Source organism: Protopterus annectens, chromosome 15.part0, assembly GCF_019279795.1.
Source record: "Protopterus annectens isolate FY-2018-M chromosome 15.part0, PAN1.0, whole genome shotgun sequence".
Lineage (NCBI taxonomy): Eukaryota > Metazoa > Chordata > Ceratodontiformes > Protopteridae > Protopterus > Protopterus annectens.
The window spans coordinates 252031394-252048739 of record NC_056749.1 but is presented as its reverse complement, the minus strand read 5'-3'; the positions used below and the strand labels follow the sequence as shown (position 1 = coordinate 252048739).

Sequence of the window (17346 nt, the reverse complement as noted above, 5' to 3'; positions counted from 1 at the left end):
CCAATTAATTTTCTTTTGTAGAAGAGAAGAGAAGCTGGGTGGTATGTGAGAGAAGGAAGTGATGACAGGATCAAAAGAAGAGGCAAAAACACAACCATATAATGTAGACAAAGCCTGACAGAGGAGATACTGTTGCACTGAGAGTTGGGGGAACACTGAACTGAGAGACACACAAACAAAGGGAAGACACTGCTGATGGGGAGGATGGGACAACAAACATGGGGAGACTGATGGATAAAGGAGGAGTTAGGGTAGGAGTTGCCTTTTGTATCATACTACCTGTGTCATATCCTGGAAAGATCAAACAGAATACTGACTGACCTCTCTACTCGGCCCTGAATTAACTGATGATGGTAGGGACAGGCAGTCATGCAACTCTGCAAGCTACAAGGGAACCTTTCTACGTGGCTGACGCAGACTTTAGCTTCTGATCTATTAAATCCCCATCAAAGCCACAAACTCCCTGAGTGTGACATATTCCTTAACCCTGAAGAGAACAACGATGCTCTTATCTAGGGAAGCACCAGCAGGGGCAGAAGAGGTGACCTCCAGGCTGCTCCCCACTGCTCCCACTGTAGTGTGGATTTAGGTGGGCTCATGCTGCATATGGCCCAGCCTGCTCGGGGACTGAAGACCAAGGCCATTCCACTGACACTGCTATGGCAGCTCTTGTACAAAATAAAAACTGAAATGGTGAGAAATAAAATAAAAAAGAAAACATAATTAATAATGAAAGAATACTGACAAAGGAAGGAAGGAGAGAGAGAGAAAAGCATTTGCATAACACATTTGTATGTGACAGATACTTATATGTTATGCAAATGCTTGACATATGATATAGTACTACAGCAGTTCAGCTCTATAACTATAACTATATCTATATATATATATATATATATATATATATATATATATATATATATATATCTATATCTATATATATATATATATATATATATGTATATGAGTCTAGGACACATGCTTGATTAGCATATGTCTGAATCACAAAACATCGAACACACATACACGAAAGTGCTTAACATCGAAAAGCGCTTCCGTGTATGTGTAGTTCAAAAAAAAAAAATCTACATTTCTGCAGGGGGGCTTTGCCCCCCTACTTTATTATTCTCACTCCGAGATCGCACTACAGTGGTGAAAAGGGAATTTTCCCTTACCCGCACTGTAGTCCGATCTACAAAACAGGCAAACATACACAGAAGCGCTTGTCGGTGTTAAGCCCTTTCGTGTTTGTGTGTTCGATGTTTTCTGATTCGGACATATGGTAGTCGAGGATGTGTCCGGATCCCATATATATATATATATATATATATATATATATATATATATGTATGTATAGAGAGAGAGAGTGAAGTCTCACTAATTACCTGAATGAATGATATAACTGCCTCTATACAAGGACGTGCTATCTGAAAAGGGTACACAGGGAGCAGTCCTGACATGTGCAGATGTAGTTATGTGGTGTGTAAATTATATGAAGGAATACTGATGTGCCTGTAAACGGCAATTATAACATGGTGAATCATTTCACCTCTGCCATAATATACCTATTTTGCTGTTTAAGCCTAGCAAGCAAACTGCAAAGATCAAACTTGCAGATAATCTATATAACTCTTTGTCATACCTCTTAACTGTCCAGATTTTCTCAGAAAGTCAGCATTTTTTTACTTATATTTTTGATCTAATCCTCTCAAAATTTGTGGTTTTCTGTCAGATCGCTGGGATGATCTAAGGACTGAAGTGACTAAATAACATACATTTGAGTTTCAGACTACAAATCCTTCAGAAAATGTGTGTTAACACAAATCCTGTTACTCTAGCAACTTAATTTGTTCCTATTTTTGTCAGACTTTGTCCAGATATCTTGCACTAAGAGGTTGAGAGGCGTGCTCTCTGTTCATATTCAGAATACCACCAAATGTGCAGTACATATACTCTGTGCACCTCAACATAGGCTGTCTTAATCATCACACATATGCTTGCTGCTGGCAAAAAGGAAATGCAGTAATACTCTCTTAAAAAATTTTAATTGCAAGAAGAATTGAAATAATGCACACCCTTTCACCTAGAAAGTCTCTCCACTCTCCCAGGTACAGAAGACAATTCTGTATAGCTTCCCCGAATGGAAGTTGAGAAAATATATTGTTAAGTTATATGTCTAAACATTAAATTTTTTAGCAGACAACCAAACTGTTTGCAGATTGGAACAATACTGAAAAACAAAAAGGTGTCATTACTGTGATCCCTTGAGCCCACCAGCTAAGAAGATCAGGATGGCACCTCCTCAGGTCAATATAGTGGCACCCGTACTGCTCACTAGTATGTGGTGGTGCATGCCATTGGCATGAGGCACTGTTCTGGAAAGGCTCCCTCATAAGTAAGCTAGTAAGGCACTCTGGGTGGTCCCTATGCAGCACATAAAGGAAGGGCTTGATGTCCTTGATGCATCTCTGTGGAAGCTTGCCACACCCAGTGTCCCTGGCAGTCCTCAGGTTTTATTCCAAAGAATAACGGTAAGTCTTTCTTTTGCCACGCCTGTTGAATTTTGCAGCACATTCTATGCAACATTGGGCATCTTAATAGTGTGAGCTATCATGGTGTGACCATAATGTAGCACAGAAAGATGGCATAAAATCTGTGTAATAGATGTATGCTGCCTAGCTATGAAAAACAGCTATACTCTTTACTGCTTCCATCAGTAACAAAAGTAACATGTTTTAGCAGATTTATGACATGGTCCCTGACCTGCCCATGCATGCTCAGTGCACTTCACATGTGCTCATGAAAGTGCACAAGCCTCGAAAGTGGCTGTTAGTGTGACTTGGATCACAGGTGCAATGAGCTGAAACAGTTGTTCAATAACATTCATAAGGTCATAACCGATGGGGGGGGGGGCGGTGGGGGGGGTTGGAATAATGGTTGAGGTGGTTTACCTTACGGTCACAAGATACAAGGTTTGATTCTCACCTTTGCAAGCAAAATTGGCTAGGCTTAAAATGGCCTGCAAGGGCAGCTAGCCTAATACTTAACCATAAACCTATGACCTATAACTGCTGTGCTCAAAGCCTAGAATTTATGCAATACAAACAGCAGAAGTTGCCATGAGCATCATCAGGGTATGGAAGATTACACTGTGGTAATCTCCCAGGGTGCTATCACTGGTACAAAAACTTTGTTTTTTATATTCTGTTAATACATTGCCTTTGACAACTTTAACCATGGTATAAATGCAGGTGTCAGTAGTGCATGGTTTGCTGTGTGTGACAATATACAGATTAAAAGCCATCTAGAAGTAGTCCATGAATAGGTTAATTCCAGTCATGAACTAAATATCATATGATTGCTGTATTTGCAGTGTGTTCAGGAATTTTACTTGGTGGAGGAGAACACTTCATAGTGCATAGTACTGCTTAATACACCTGTTTTATGCTGCAAAGGTGAGCAGCTTCTGTCGGGTAGATTGTGTTATAACTTATGTATATGTACTTTGAGTTCTTGATGATAGCTACATTACAAACTGTTATGTATTGCACCTATAGAATGGATAATAGTGATTCTGTCATTGCAACACTTGTACATCATAGGTTCATAGGTAGGAACTAGGCTATTGGCCCTAGGGCCTATATAAGCCTAGCCACAAAGGTACCCTGGCTTTTGCCACCTAAGAAAATTTTTTTCCTGTGTCCCTGTCGACCAGAGCCACAGAGGTGATCCCCAGGGTTTATTTCCTATTTCCCATCTAATCATCAAGATTTTTCTTGAAGAGTGCTAATGAGTAGCTTTGTTTGATACAGATAGGTAGTTTGTTCCAGAGTATGGGAAGTCTCTGGGACAGGAATCTATCCCTCCAGCATGTTCTGTTTATTGTGGTGACAAGATTTAAGTCCCTAGAGCATGTAGTTCGGAGGGATTGAGATTTCTTTAAGTGGAGCATGTCCAACAGCTCTGGGTTTGACATAGCTTTGTATGTTAGGCAGTGATCACCTCTGAGTAGGCGATATGCGATGGAGTAAAGCTCGAGTTTTTTGAGACGGTCTGCGTAGGGCATCTGTTTGAGGCCAGTAATCCTCTTTGTGAGGTATTTCTGTGGCCTTTCCAGTTGTTGTAGATGTCTTGTGAAGTACATACCAAAAGGGGCATTGTACTCTATAATGGGTCTAATGAGTGATGAGTAGAGGGGAACAATTACCTCTTTTTTCCTGGATGAGAAACCTTTTGTGATGAGGTATGCCACGTAGAAGGATTTTCTGACTACTGTGGTGATGTGATTATCAAAGGAGAGACTACTGTCCACCTGTGTCCCAAGGTCTCTTATCACACTTTCGGTGTTAAGTACACTACCACCTATGTGGTAGGTAATGGATACAGAGTTTTTTACCAAAGGGGATGACAATGCACTTTTTGGCATTGAGCTTGAGGCCATGGCTTTGACACCAGGCATCAGGCTCAGTGAGGCCCTTTTGTAGGATGTCCACATCATTAGGAGTTTTGATTATGGCTCCTAGTTTGCAGTCATCTGCGAACTTCATTAGCCAAAGACATTCTGTGTTAGCCTGTACTTCAGAAAAGTAGATACCAAACAGGAGAGGACCAAGGACTGTACCTTGTGGTACTCCACTTGTCACTGGTCTGAAGTCAGATTTGGTGCCTGCTACTTTCACAGTGTGGGCTCTTTCAGTGAGCCAGTTGGCAACCTATCTTGTGACATAGGGATTTATACCTAGTTTAATGAGTTTATCAATAATTCCAGAATGGGGGATGGTGTCAAAAGCCTTGGCGAGATCTAGATAGGCTGTGTGAACCACCTTACCCTCATCTATGGCTTTGGTGACTGCTTCAAAGAAGTCTATCAGGTTTGGGAGACATGATCTGCCTTTTACAAACCCGTACTGGATGGGGTCCAGAGTTTGGAGATTACCAATGTCTTTGTTTATAAGTTCCATGATGATGCATTCCATGGTCTTGCAGACCAGGCTCATTAGGCTAATGGGGCTGTAGTTCCCAGGGTCTGTGGTGGCTCCCCCTTTGTGAAGTGGGATAGCCATCGCTGTGCGCCATTCAGTAGGCACAAAGCCTGAGGTGAAGCTATCACTGAACATGGTGCTTAGGTGGGGTGCCAGTTCATTCTGTAGGTCATGTAGAACGTAGCCTGGGATGTTGTTAGGTCCCATGGATGCTGTGTTCTTGGCTTTGGAGAGTGTGATTTTTACCTGTGCAGCTGTGATTACAGAACTTTGCATTCTTCCGTTATAGAGATGGGCCCTTTAGGGAGTGAAAGAGGGGTAAATTTAGCACTGAACCAATCTGCAGGATGTTGGCAACATCAGTTGGTTCTGTATATTTAGTGCCATTGTGCTGTAACTCAGAGCAGATCTGAGTATTGCCATTGAGATTCTTGACATAGCTATAGAATGCTTTGTGGTTGTCTTTAGAATCAGTGGTGATTTTGTTTTCTTAACTAGCTTTGGAGGATTTTATTAGGGATCTCAGCTTCTTACTGAGGCTGACCAGGGAGTTTCTCCAATCATGGGATTTGATTTTTTTTTTGTAACAGTTTCTTTCTTCTGTTGTAGAGTTTGTTTATGGCAGGTGTTAAAGTCATAAATAAATAACATTAAGAATTTACCTTATATGCCTTTAGTCAGGAACAGCACTTCAGGATGTGCAAACAGAAATTTTACAGTGCTGGGAGTCACTCTTCATAATTCTTGATGAAGCATTCTCTCTTTACATACAAAAACTGTAATTTTATACATTTTTTTTATCAAACTGCTCATGCAATTTTATGATGTTATAATGACTGTGTCCTATAGAAAACTTTGCAAATGTCCTCATCCCTTGTGATTTTCGCCTCAGACCTCACGTGAACACCTTCCTATACATGAATCACCTGCTTCCAAGGGGTCTTATTTTTGACCTTGGATGTTTCAAACCTACCCTAGCAACAATGCACTCCTAGCCTAGAGGAGTCAGGCTAACAAATTCCTTTTTGTAATGACTACATGCCTCACTTCATGCAACACATACTATTCTCTCTTATTACATACTAAAAGAATGCAGTTTAAAATGACAGTAATACTATGGCTTATGAAGCTGTATTTTTCCCAGCCCTGCATACAACTTCTATTTGCTTTTTGACAATCATATTATAGCATCATTAATAAACAAATTAATATACAATTTAATAAGCTGGTCTTGTCCCATAACACAGGGGACCACCAGATTGGCTTCCTTTTTTTGGAGGATAGCATCTTGGTTCTGTTAGGGATAGCACGATCCATGCAGTCATGTAAGTGCTTATATAGGTTCATAGGTAGGTACTAGGTTATCTGCCCAAGGGCCTACATAAGCCCAGCCAGCAAGGTTCCCTGGCTTATGCCACCCAAGAAAGCTATTTTCCTGTGCCACTGTCGAGCAGACACAGAAGTGAACCCCGAGGTGTATTTCCTATTACCCATTTCCCATCCACTCATCAAGATTTTTCTTGAAGAGTGCTAATGAAGAACTTTGCTTGACGTAGATGGGTAGCCTGTTCCAGAGTATGGGAAGTCTCTGGGACAGGAATCTATCCCTCCAGCATGTCCTGTTTATTGTGGTGACAAGGTTTAGGTCCCTAGAGCATGTAGCTCAGAGGGATTGGGATTTCTTTAGGTATAGCATGTCCAGCAGCTCTGGGTTTGACAAAGCTTTATATGTTAGGCAGAGATCACCTCAGAGTAGGCGATATGCTACGGAGTAAAGCTGGAGATTTTTGAGGCGGTCAGTGTAGGGCATTTGTTTGTGGCCAGTAATTCTCTTTGTGAGGTACTTCTGTGGTCTTTCCAGCTGCTGCAGATGTCTTGTGAGGTACATTCCAAAAGGGGCATTGTACTCTATAATGGGTCTAATGAGTGTTGAGTAGAGGGTTACAATGACCTCTTTTTTCCTGGATGAGAACCCTTTTATGATGAGGTGTGCCACGGAGAAGGACTTCCTGACTACTGTGGCAATGTAACTATCAAAGGAGAGACTACTGTCCACCTGGGTCCCAAGGTCTCTTATCACACATTCGGTATTAAGTAGATTGCTGCCTATCTGGTAGTTCATGGGTACAGAGTTTTTACCAAAGGGGATGACACTGCACTTTTTGGCATTAAGCTTGAGGCCATGGCTCTGACACCAGGCATCTGTCTCAGCGAGGCCCTTCTGTAGGATGTCCACATCATTTGGGGACTTTACTATGGCTCCAACTTTGCAGTCATCATTTGCAAACTTCATTAGCCAGAGGCCTTCTGTGTTAGCTTGTACTGCAGAGAAACCAAACAGGAGAAGTCCCAGGACAGAACCCTGTGGTACTCCACTTGTCACTGCTTTGAGGTCAGATTTGGAGTCTGCAACCTTTAAAGTGTGAGTTCTGTCAGTGAGCCAGTTGGCAACCCATCTTGTGACGTAGGGATTTATACCTAGTTTAGTGAGTTTAGCTGTAATTCCAGAATGCAGGATGGTGTCGAAAGCCTTGGCGAGGTCAAGATAGGCTGTGTGAACCACCTTACCCTCATCTACGTCTTTGGTGACTGCCTCAAAGAAGTCTATCAGTTTCAGGAGGCATGATTTGCCTTTCACAAACCCAAACTGGGTGGGATCCAGAGTTTGGAGTTTACCAATGTCTTTGTTTATGAGTTCCATGGTGATATGTTCCATGGCCTTGCAGACCAGGCTCGTCAGGCTAATAGGTTGATGGTTCCCAAGATCAGTGGTGGCTCCCCTTTTGCGGAGTGGGATAACTTTTGCTGTGCACCATTCAGTGGGCACAGTGCCTGATGCAAGGCTATTATTGAACATGGGGCTTAAGTGGGGAGCCAGTTCGTTCTGAAGTTCGTATAAAACGCAGCCTGGGATGTTGTCCGGTCCCATAGATGCTGTATTTTTGGCTTTAGAGAGTGCAACTTTTACCTGCACAGTTGTGATTACAGGGACTCTGCATTCTTCCTGTATAGATATGGGCCCTTTAGGGGGTAAGGGGGGGTTAAGTTAGCACTGAACCTATCTGCCAGGATTTTGGCAATATCAGTTGGTTCTGTAATTTTCATGCCTTTGTGCTGTAACTCAGAGCAGATTTGGGTGTTGCCATCAAGATTCTTGACATAGCTATAGAATGGTTTGTGGTTATCCTTAGAATTAGTGTCGATTTTGTTTTTGTAGCTAGCTTTGGAGGATCTTATAAGGGATCTCAGCTTCTTACTGAGGCTCACCAGGGAGCTCCTCCACTCATGGGATTTTACTCTCTTTTGTAACAATTTCTTCCTTCTGTTGTACAGTTTGTTTATGGCAGGGGATCAGCAGATTGGCTTCCTTTTTTGGAGGATAGCGTCTTGGTTCTGTTTGGGATAGCATGATCCATGCACTCATGTAAGTCCTTATAGAGTGCATTTGTGTAGTATTCAGCAGTCATAACTGTATTGTCCATCTGCATGGGTGTCATGAAGTTCACCACTTCTGTCTTAAGAAGCATGAAGTTGGCTTTGGAGAAATGTTTTACTGTGGTTTCCTTAATGAGGGATGGGGGTGGGGCGTGGATATCAAGGGTGAATAGCTTATAGTCAGATCGGACCAACGAGGAGTTGATTTCAGGTGGGGAACACCGGTCATTCATGTTGGTAATGACTAGGTCTAGGATATTGTTGCCCCTGGTGGGGGTGTGGATAAGTTGATCCAGGGCATTGGAGTTTATGAATTCCAGAAAGCGTTGAGCTAAGGAGTTGGTACACGAGTAGTTTTCCCAGTTAATGGTGAGGTAGTTGAAGTCACCCATTATTAGGGTGCTTGGTTGAACCCTAATATTTTCCAGTACATCAAGAAAAGAGGAATGGGAATCCTGGGGCATGGTGGGGGATCTGTAGCAAGCTACAATTTGGATTGCATTTTTGCCCAGATTTAGTGTAATTGGATAACCTCGGATGCATTATGCTGAGCAACTAGCCTGGAGGTTTGGATATGCTTAATAAATATGGACAAACCTCCACCTTTGGTGGTTCGGTCCAGGTTACATGGCCGAAAAGTGTGGTATGAGTTATAGCCTGGTAGTGCAGGGGTGCTCTCTGGAGTCTTGAAGCAGGTCTCAGTCACTACACAGATATCGATGCTCTCCATTTTAAGGTGCGTCTCGAGTGAGTGCATTTTGAGATTTAGACTTCTAGCATTGAGTAGCATTACCTTCAATTTTTGCTTGCCTGTTCCTGTTATGGTGGTGAATTTGTTATTTGAACCTTGCCTAAAAAAGGCACTATAGGGGTAGCAAGAGCCTCAGCCAGCATCCGGAATCCCAGGGGCGACAGATGCAGGCCATCTGTGGCAAAGCATCGTGGTCTGCGACCATGTCATCCCAAGCAGACAGATACTGGATCCCCTTAGAATGACACCAGAAGCTTAGCCAATTGTTGAAGTCAATCATTTTGTCCTTGTACTGCGGTATCATTTGGGGCGATGGCAGACTGCTACTCAGGGCTAGGCTCATATCTGCCTGGGCTACAAGATCAGAGAGCTCTTCCCTGTCTCTTTTCATGTAGTCCAGGGAGGTACGTCTCAGGTCATTGGGTATTGAGTTGTACCCTAATATTTTCCAGTGTATCAAGAAATGAGGAGTGGGAATCTTGGGGCATGGTAGGGGATCTGTAGCAAGTTACAGTTTGGATTGTGGTCTTGCCCAGAGTTAGTTGCACTTGGATAATCTCAGATACATTATGCTGACCAACTAGCCTGGAGGTGTGGATATCCTTAATGAATATGAACATGCCTTCACCTTTAGTGTTTTGGTCCAGGTTAGGTGGCCGAAAGGTGTGGTATGAATTAAAGTCTGGTAATGCAGGGGTGCTCTCTGGAGCCTTGCACCAGGTCTCTGTCACTGCACAGATGTTGATGTTCTCCATTTTAAGGAGTACCTCGAGTGAATGCATTTTGAGGTTTAGACTTCTAGCATTGAGTAGCATTATTCTCAGATTTTGCTTGCTTGTACCTGTTACAGTGGTGAATTTGTCATTTGAACCTTGGCTAAAAAAGACACTATAGGGGTGGCAAGAGCCTTAGCCAGTATCTGGAATCCCAAGTGCGACAGGTGCAGGCCATCTCTGGCAAAGCATCGTGGGCTGTTGATCATGTCATCCCAGGCAATCAGATACTGGATCCCCTTAGAATGACACCAGAAGCTTAGCCAATTGTTGAAGTCAATCATTTTGTCCTTGTACTGTGGTATTATTCTGGGTGATGGCAGGATGCTACTCAGGGCTAGGGTCATACCTGCCTGGGCTACAAGATTGGAGAGCTCCTCCATGTCTCTTTTCATGTAGTTCAGGGAGGTACGTCTCAGGTCATTCACACCAACATGGACAATGACAGAGTCATATTTGTATTTGTTGTGGAGTGACCTGAGTGCGTGCATTATGTGGCAGATCCTGGCACCAGGCAGGCACCTTGTTTAGGCTAGTGAGTGGAATATCAGTGTGCCTGACTATAGAGTCACCTATGACTAGAGTGTTGGGTGCATTGCTATGCCTTTGGGCTGTGGTTGAGTGGCACACTGAGTTTGTGGGCTGTGTGTCATTTGGGTTGTGTTGGGGGGTGGAGGTTGCTTGTGCTTCTGCTTTGGAGGTCTCTGTTGCTTGAGCAGACTTTTATTGAGAGCCTCTATGAATGTAGGTGTGTTTTGTGTTTCTATGTGTCTGTTCTGGTGGTGTAGGTTTTGAGGGAATATGTGATGAGTGTGATGTGGTGCAAGTGTTTACCTTCTCCTCTTGACTGTCTAGTCCAGTCTTGGGTGAAGAGAGCTTTGCTTCCAGTTTGGCTATAAAAGTGCATCTCTCACAGGTTGTAGTATTGGGTGGTAGGATGAGAGGGTTGTCTATGTACATGAGGCAATTGCTGCATTGCCCCAAAATGCCCAGATTCATCAGGTAGACAGGAGAAAACACCAGGAGCTGACCCTTAGACATGCCTGGATAGGTGCTTATTTATTAAGTACTAAAGACTGTTTTCCTCTAGACAAGTGAGGAAAGTTGAGTGCTGTAGTGATTTGTAGCTTATTTAGTGCTTACAATGAGTTCTGAACAAGTTCTGAGCTCCGGAAAACAGATTTGAGTGCTAAAACAAAAAAAAATGGCTAATTTTAAGGGAAAATTTAAAGAGCAGACTTTATGGCACCAGGAATAGTTTAACCCTAGCTAAGCGGTGATACATAAAGTGTATTTTTTATATAACAGTAGCAAATGAGCAAACTGATTTAAACAAATTAACCAATAAAAAGCTAAAAACTGAGCCCCGTTCCAGCAGTCTTTAATCAGACAAGTTCTAACTGCACATTCCTGCCACTAGGGTGCAGGGAACCTTCTCCAAAAAATGATGGTCTGGATTAGTGCTCAAGTTATACACCTAAAACTAGATTCAGCCGGTCTGAATTTAGTCTATGCTACAGCAAATATGGTGTACCAATTTCAGAAACAGTTCAAATAATCAGACACAATAAGTCTTTAACCAGAAACTCCCAGCTCAGAAGGGCAGAATCTACCCTCTCCTCACACAAGAGTGCAGACCACACCTTCTTAATGTAAAATAACTGGCCTGAAGCCAAAGTGCTTAAACCAGAACTAATACAGTTTTAGAATAACAGACATTAAGCCTTCAATCAGCAACTCCCAACTTAGAAGGATGTAAGCTACCTGTCCTCCCACAACAGTGCAGACCACAAACCTTCTTAATGTAAAACACCTGGTCTGAAGCCCAAATGCTTCAACCAAAGGCTTACAATAGCAGTTACAATTTAATCAGGCTACTAACAAGCAGTAATAAATGCACAGACTAAATGCAATTAAGTACTTTTAAGAACAAGCAGCAAAAGTAAAATAAAGTAATAAAGTAGGAAGAAACACAAATACAGTAAAAGCAGATGAATAAAGTGCAATTTTTTATATAACAATAGAAAACAAGCAAACTGATTTAAACAAATTACCCAATTAACAAGTAAAAAAGCTTGAAACTGAGCCCTGTTCCAGCAGTCTTCAATCAGACAAGTTGTAACTGCACACTCCTGCCACTAGGGTGCAAGGGAACCTTCTCCAACAAAGATGGCCTGGATTAGTGCTCAAGTTATACAAACAAAGCTAGATTCAGGATGTCTGAATCTGGTCTATGCTACAGCAAACAAGGTGCACCAATTTCAGAAAGAAACAGTTCAAATGTGCAGGCACAATAAGCCTTTAACCAGAAATTCCCAGATCAGAAGGGCAGAATCTAGCCTCTCCTCCCACAAGAGTGCAGACCACAAACCTTCTTAATGAAAAATAACTGGCCTGAAGCCCAAGTGCTTTAATCAGAACTAATACACTTTTAGAATAACAGACACTGAGCCTTCAATCAGCAATTCCCAACTTAGAAGGATGTAAGCTACCTGTCCTGCCACAAGAGTGCAGACCACAAACCTTCTTAATGTAAAACAACTGGTCTGGAGCCCAAGTGCTTAAACCAAACGGCTTAGAATAACAGTTACACTTTAATCAGGCTACTACCAATCAGCAATAAATGGAGCAGAATAAATACAACTGAGTACTTTTAAGAAGATGCAAAAGCAAAATAAAGCACAATTTTTTTAAGCAAAGTGCAAGGAGAGAGGAAGAAGGAGCAGAAGAAAATTTCAGAAAAATTCAAGGTTAAGAACCTAAGTGGGTTGGCCTTCTCAAATGTTTAGTCTTTGTTGTCTCTGTATTAAGTAGAGTGAACACCAGCCTGGGAGGGGGTGACCCAGATCAAATTTACAGTAGGGGTAGTTTTGTGTACCTGCATGATACACTCTCCAGATGAAATACACAGCTTTCTCCAACTAAAGTATGCGTCTTTACTGTCAGTGAAAGCAGTCTGCTCCTAAATGGGTTATGCTTGTTTCTGAAACTTCTGCCTCTGCTTGTATAGGCATTCATAAATTCATAATAGCCATCTATAAGTCTATACTGTCACACTTATGTTACCTAACAGTGCTGTTTTGTTGCAATCATTGCCTGATGTTGACAACTACAGGCTTGACATGCCATGTGTACTGTACCACCTTTTTTATTTTGGCAGACACAATCAGTGTTACAGACCACACACACACACACACACACACACATATATATATATATATATATATATATATATATATATATATATATATATATGGGTCTACCTGATAAGACCGAAATACCAAAATGTCGAATCCAAAATGACTGAGGTGAATTCAGCTCGTTGCACATTCACCTTTATCAATGCTGCAGCTACTCCATACATCATTCCATAATTTGCCTTCTGAAACTCTAGGATTTTTCTGTGGTAATTAACTCCAGAACTTGCCCCTTTAGCCGCAGTATATTACATTTCTAAATATTATTGAGCTTCATTGCCATTTGCAGAGTCCCTCATTTTAATAATGTTTCTCATTGCCATGTCATTATGCCATGATTAACATACTGTGTAGGCTATAGGATATCCTGGTCTTCCCTGCTCACACTCGCGGTGCTTCTGAGTCACCTATTTATTCCCTGTGCATGGCGGATCATTGCCCAAAATCACCCCCATGCCATAAAAAATCTTTCTGAATCTTAGGGATTGTCTTTTTTTCCCAACTGAAGTGAGTGTGAATTGTTTATTTGTCAATGAATAAATGAATTTACATTTATATGTTGTGGCATGTTAGTTTGTACTTGTGTTTTCTGCCTTGTTTAGTTACTTGCAGTGGTCCACTTTTTTAACGTGTATATTGCATTTTACCATTGCAATCTGTTGTAATCTACAAGACCAAATTTGCACTAATGTCTATGGGGAGTGTTTTTCATTACAAACTATGGGGATGCAGAACTGGTTTGGTATAGCAAGATGATGGAATCAATCTGTAGATGGTTTTGGATGATGTAATTAAAGTGCATATTTTTTTATATTTACACTTACACTTTGGCCAGGATTGAGAAACAGGCCCAGCCAAGAGCAGTATGGCGGCAGCAAAAAGGGCCTTTTATTGCAATTGTAGAAATAAGTGATTCAGATACATTAGCTGCAAAAAGGAAATACCTCATAATCAGCTAATTTGCATATTTCTAATTTGCTCACTGATTATGGCAAGCAATAACAAGCCATTTTATGCACTGCAATATTTTTTCAGGCAAATAGGGATACAGAGAGAAAGCTTTTTTCTGCCAGTCACCTGTGCTCAGGTAGTTGTGAGACAGCTACTGATGGTGTGTATTTTCGTATCCTACGATCAGATCTCCTCTCCTAGAAGCTATGCAGAAGATTTTGCACTGCTTAGCAGCCCTTCATTTCGCTAATAACAGTTGAAGTTCATTAGCATTTGTAACTTGGAGAGTCAAAGTATGTACACAGGCAGACATCTGTAGTCATTGAGAAAGATGTGTAAAGAGATGCTTATCCTTCTCTCATTCACATCACTTTGCATGGATACCAGGGGATAAGAAGAGCCCATCCTGTGAGCTCTACTGTTTGCCTCTTCCACCAAGACCAAATGGATTAGGCAGTGCACAATGAGCAGACCTCTGGGACTGACACTTTATTAGATGGGGCAAATAAACAAACAAATAGACCAACAAACAGACAAAGTAAATGAAACAAAATTAAATAAAACATTTGTCCTGGTGACTGGTTTTGGCTGTAGTTGCATGTACCATGGTTAAATGTCTAGTAGAAAAAATACACTGCTACAAATTATTTGCAAATCCTATCGGTCTCGTAGAAGAAAACAGAGCCGTACTTACTTTTGAAACAATATCATTATCACCAATAGCTAGCACTACAAACATGCTACAAAAGGTAGTTAGAAACGATCTATGCTTTTATAGTTTTATTTCTCTTAGTTTTATTTATGTCTTTTCATGAGGTTTTTTTTAACTGCAGAGTGCTGCATGCAATAATAAAATACATCTAATTCACACTTGCAAATCTGTGTGATAAAGTAGCCATACTGTAACATGTAAAACAGTCTGCAGAGGTTTCAGGTCTGAACCAGCAGTGGAACTAGTCGCTGGCATTGGAACATAGCCAAATCACATGGTGACAAGAAGTCTCCTTGCTCAGATTGGGAGCATTTTTGTGATACGTCTGCAGAAATATGAAAAGAAATAAGCTATTGTTCCTGCCTACCAGCATATTTTAAATATATTGGCATCTGTACAAGACAAAGTAACTTACACTAAAAATAAACATTGCACTTTGCTAAATCTATATGGAATGCTAATTAGAGTTTGTATGTACATCACAAATTCATTGTCCACCCAGTAAAAGCTGCCAATGGTCTAGCTGGGTCAGATTCAAGAAAAACACTTTTGGATTGCAAAAAGCTTTGAAGAATGCCTCAACTGCATGTCTGTTTTAGATTCAGGATTGGATTGGTATATTGTTAATAATTAAGCTGCAAAGAGCTTTTTTTTTTCAATTTTCACATTCTTCATATGAAAAAATAAGAGAAAACAAAGGATACCATACGTATTGATGCATTTCATCTGTGTTAGCTGAGAGTAACACTGCACTAAAGAGTGAGATTTGTGGATTATCAAGGAAAGTAAGTGAACATCGGATTGAGTTGCTTAGATATTACTCTTTTATACATGAGCGCATGAGTGTTAATTAGGCCTTCTGACACTTCATTTGATACATTTAGCTGCTTTAATTTTTATATAGAAAAGCTGGTGTAACAATTTTATATTCATGTATGCATTATACATTGCAAAGCAATTTTCAGAAAGGGTAAACGGTTTCTGAAGCATTATATGTTTTCTAGTACTTGCTAATTGTTTTAGTTCCTGCAGATATGGTTTATATGGCATAAGAAGGTAGTATATAAAAAAAGATCTTAGAAGTTGTAGACCTTTATATCCATGTCGGTGAGTGCATTTGTCATGTTGTCTGATAAGTTTGAGTTATTTTATGTGCCGGTAGATACCTGCAAGTATCCATCAGGCCACATGCAGACACATGCAAACCTACAAGCATGTGCATGTTGAGATACACATGTGCATATGCACATGCATGCATACACGCAGACACACACCTCTTCCCTTCCATGCTATCATTCTTGGATTTGTATTCCAGTCATTCTGATGAATTGTAAGACAGGAGAACCCCTTATAAGTAACTGTTTACCAGATTTTAACTACGGAATATTAGCTTTTCATTTTTGTGTATTTTTCTTTCCTATGTCCACCTCTTAACTAGGCTACATCTGCTTTTTATGTTTTGCATTTCTATTTCTGATATATTTCATCTAATTTGAATAATTAACTCTGTGATAGCATTGCAGGCTTTTGCTATATTTCTGTTTTGTTTTTTTAACTTTCGAGACAGTAATTGAATAAACCATCCATGAATGGATGTTACACATGTATTTATTTAACTGGTTTATTTTGCCATGAATTTTTTTCTATATGAAAATTTATAAAACAAAATGTATGTTTGTGTAGTTATATTTGTAAGCTATGGAAATGGGAATCATTGCAAAGCATACAGTTTAACAGTCAGTGTCAAACTTACAAAATGGAAATAGTGTGCAGCATGTAACAGTGTGGCTAAGGCCCACACCTGAGCAGCATACAGCAAGTATGATAGACATGGAACTACTAATGTTTGTTAATCACACTGTTCATGTGCCAATCTAAGCATAATTTACTAGAATATGGGGGACATTTCCCTTGAGCGCCTGATGTTACATAATACCTAAGGGAGCTGCCTAGATGTTGTGTTGCTGCCAATGTTACAAATTTTCACAACACATTTCCCAATATTCTCTCTCTCTTTGAGTATTGGAGTTTATACTAGACTCCAGGTCCTACTATAAAATATATTGCAGGAGTAAATTAAACAGTTCATTATCAGTTATGTAATCAGGATGACAGATAACTTGTAGCAAAAGCAAAATATATTCTAATAACTAATATTAAATATGGAAAAGAAAACATACATTTATTCAGGTTATTTATCTATACCATTATATTAGCAAAGTTTCTCAGTAATGCATTTATTAGCATTCTGGAGACAGTGTATCACTATTCATAGTTTGCAACGTACTGTGGAGTTCTAATCTTTTTGTGGCAATAAGCACCAAAATATTTTGTTGTTACCAAGAGGTGCTAGAAAATGTTAAGTGCTTTACAAATTTAATTTACTACAGTATGCATTACATGTTTTTTTAGAATTTATGAATTGCTCATTCTTTTGTTTTTAGTACAGTTAAGTGTAGCATAGCTCTTTCATCTATGTGTGTTTTTGTTAACACCTTTTATTAATTTCACGTATTACATACTGGCATGGGTACACATACCATTA

General features: G+C 40.4%; 1 protein-coding gene across 2 annotated transcripts in view; it reads left to right on the top strand.

The window, feature by feature from the left end:
- The window catches only part of PTPRR (protein tyrosine phosphatase receptor type R), a 1539596-nt gene that overhangs the window by 1172073 nt on the left and 350177 nt on the right, over nucleotides 1-17346 (top strand). The window lies entirely within an intron of this gene.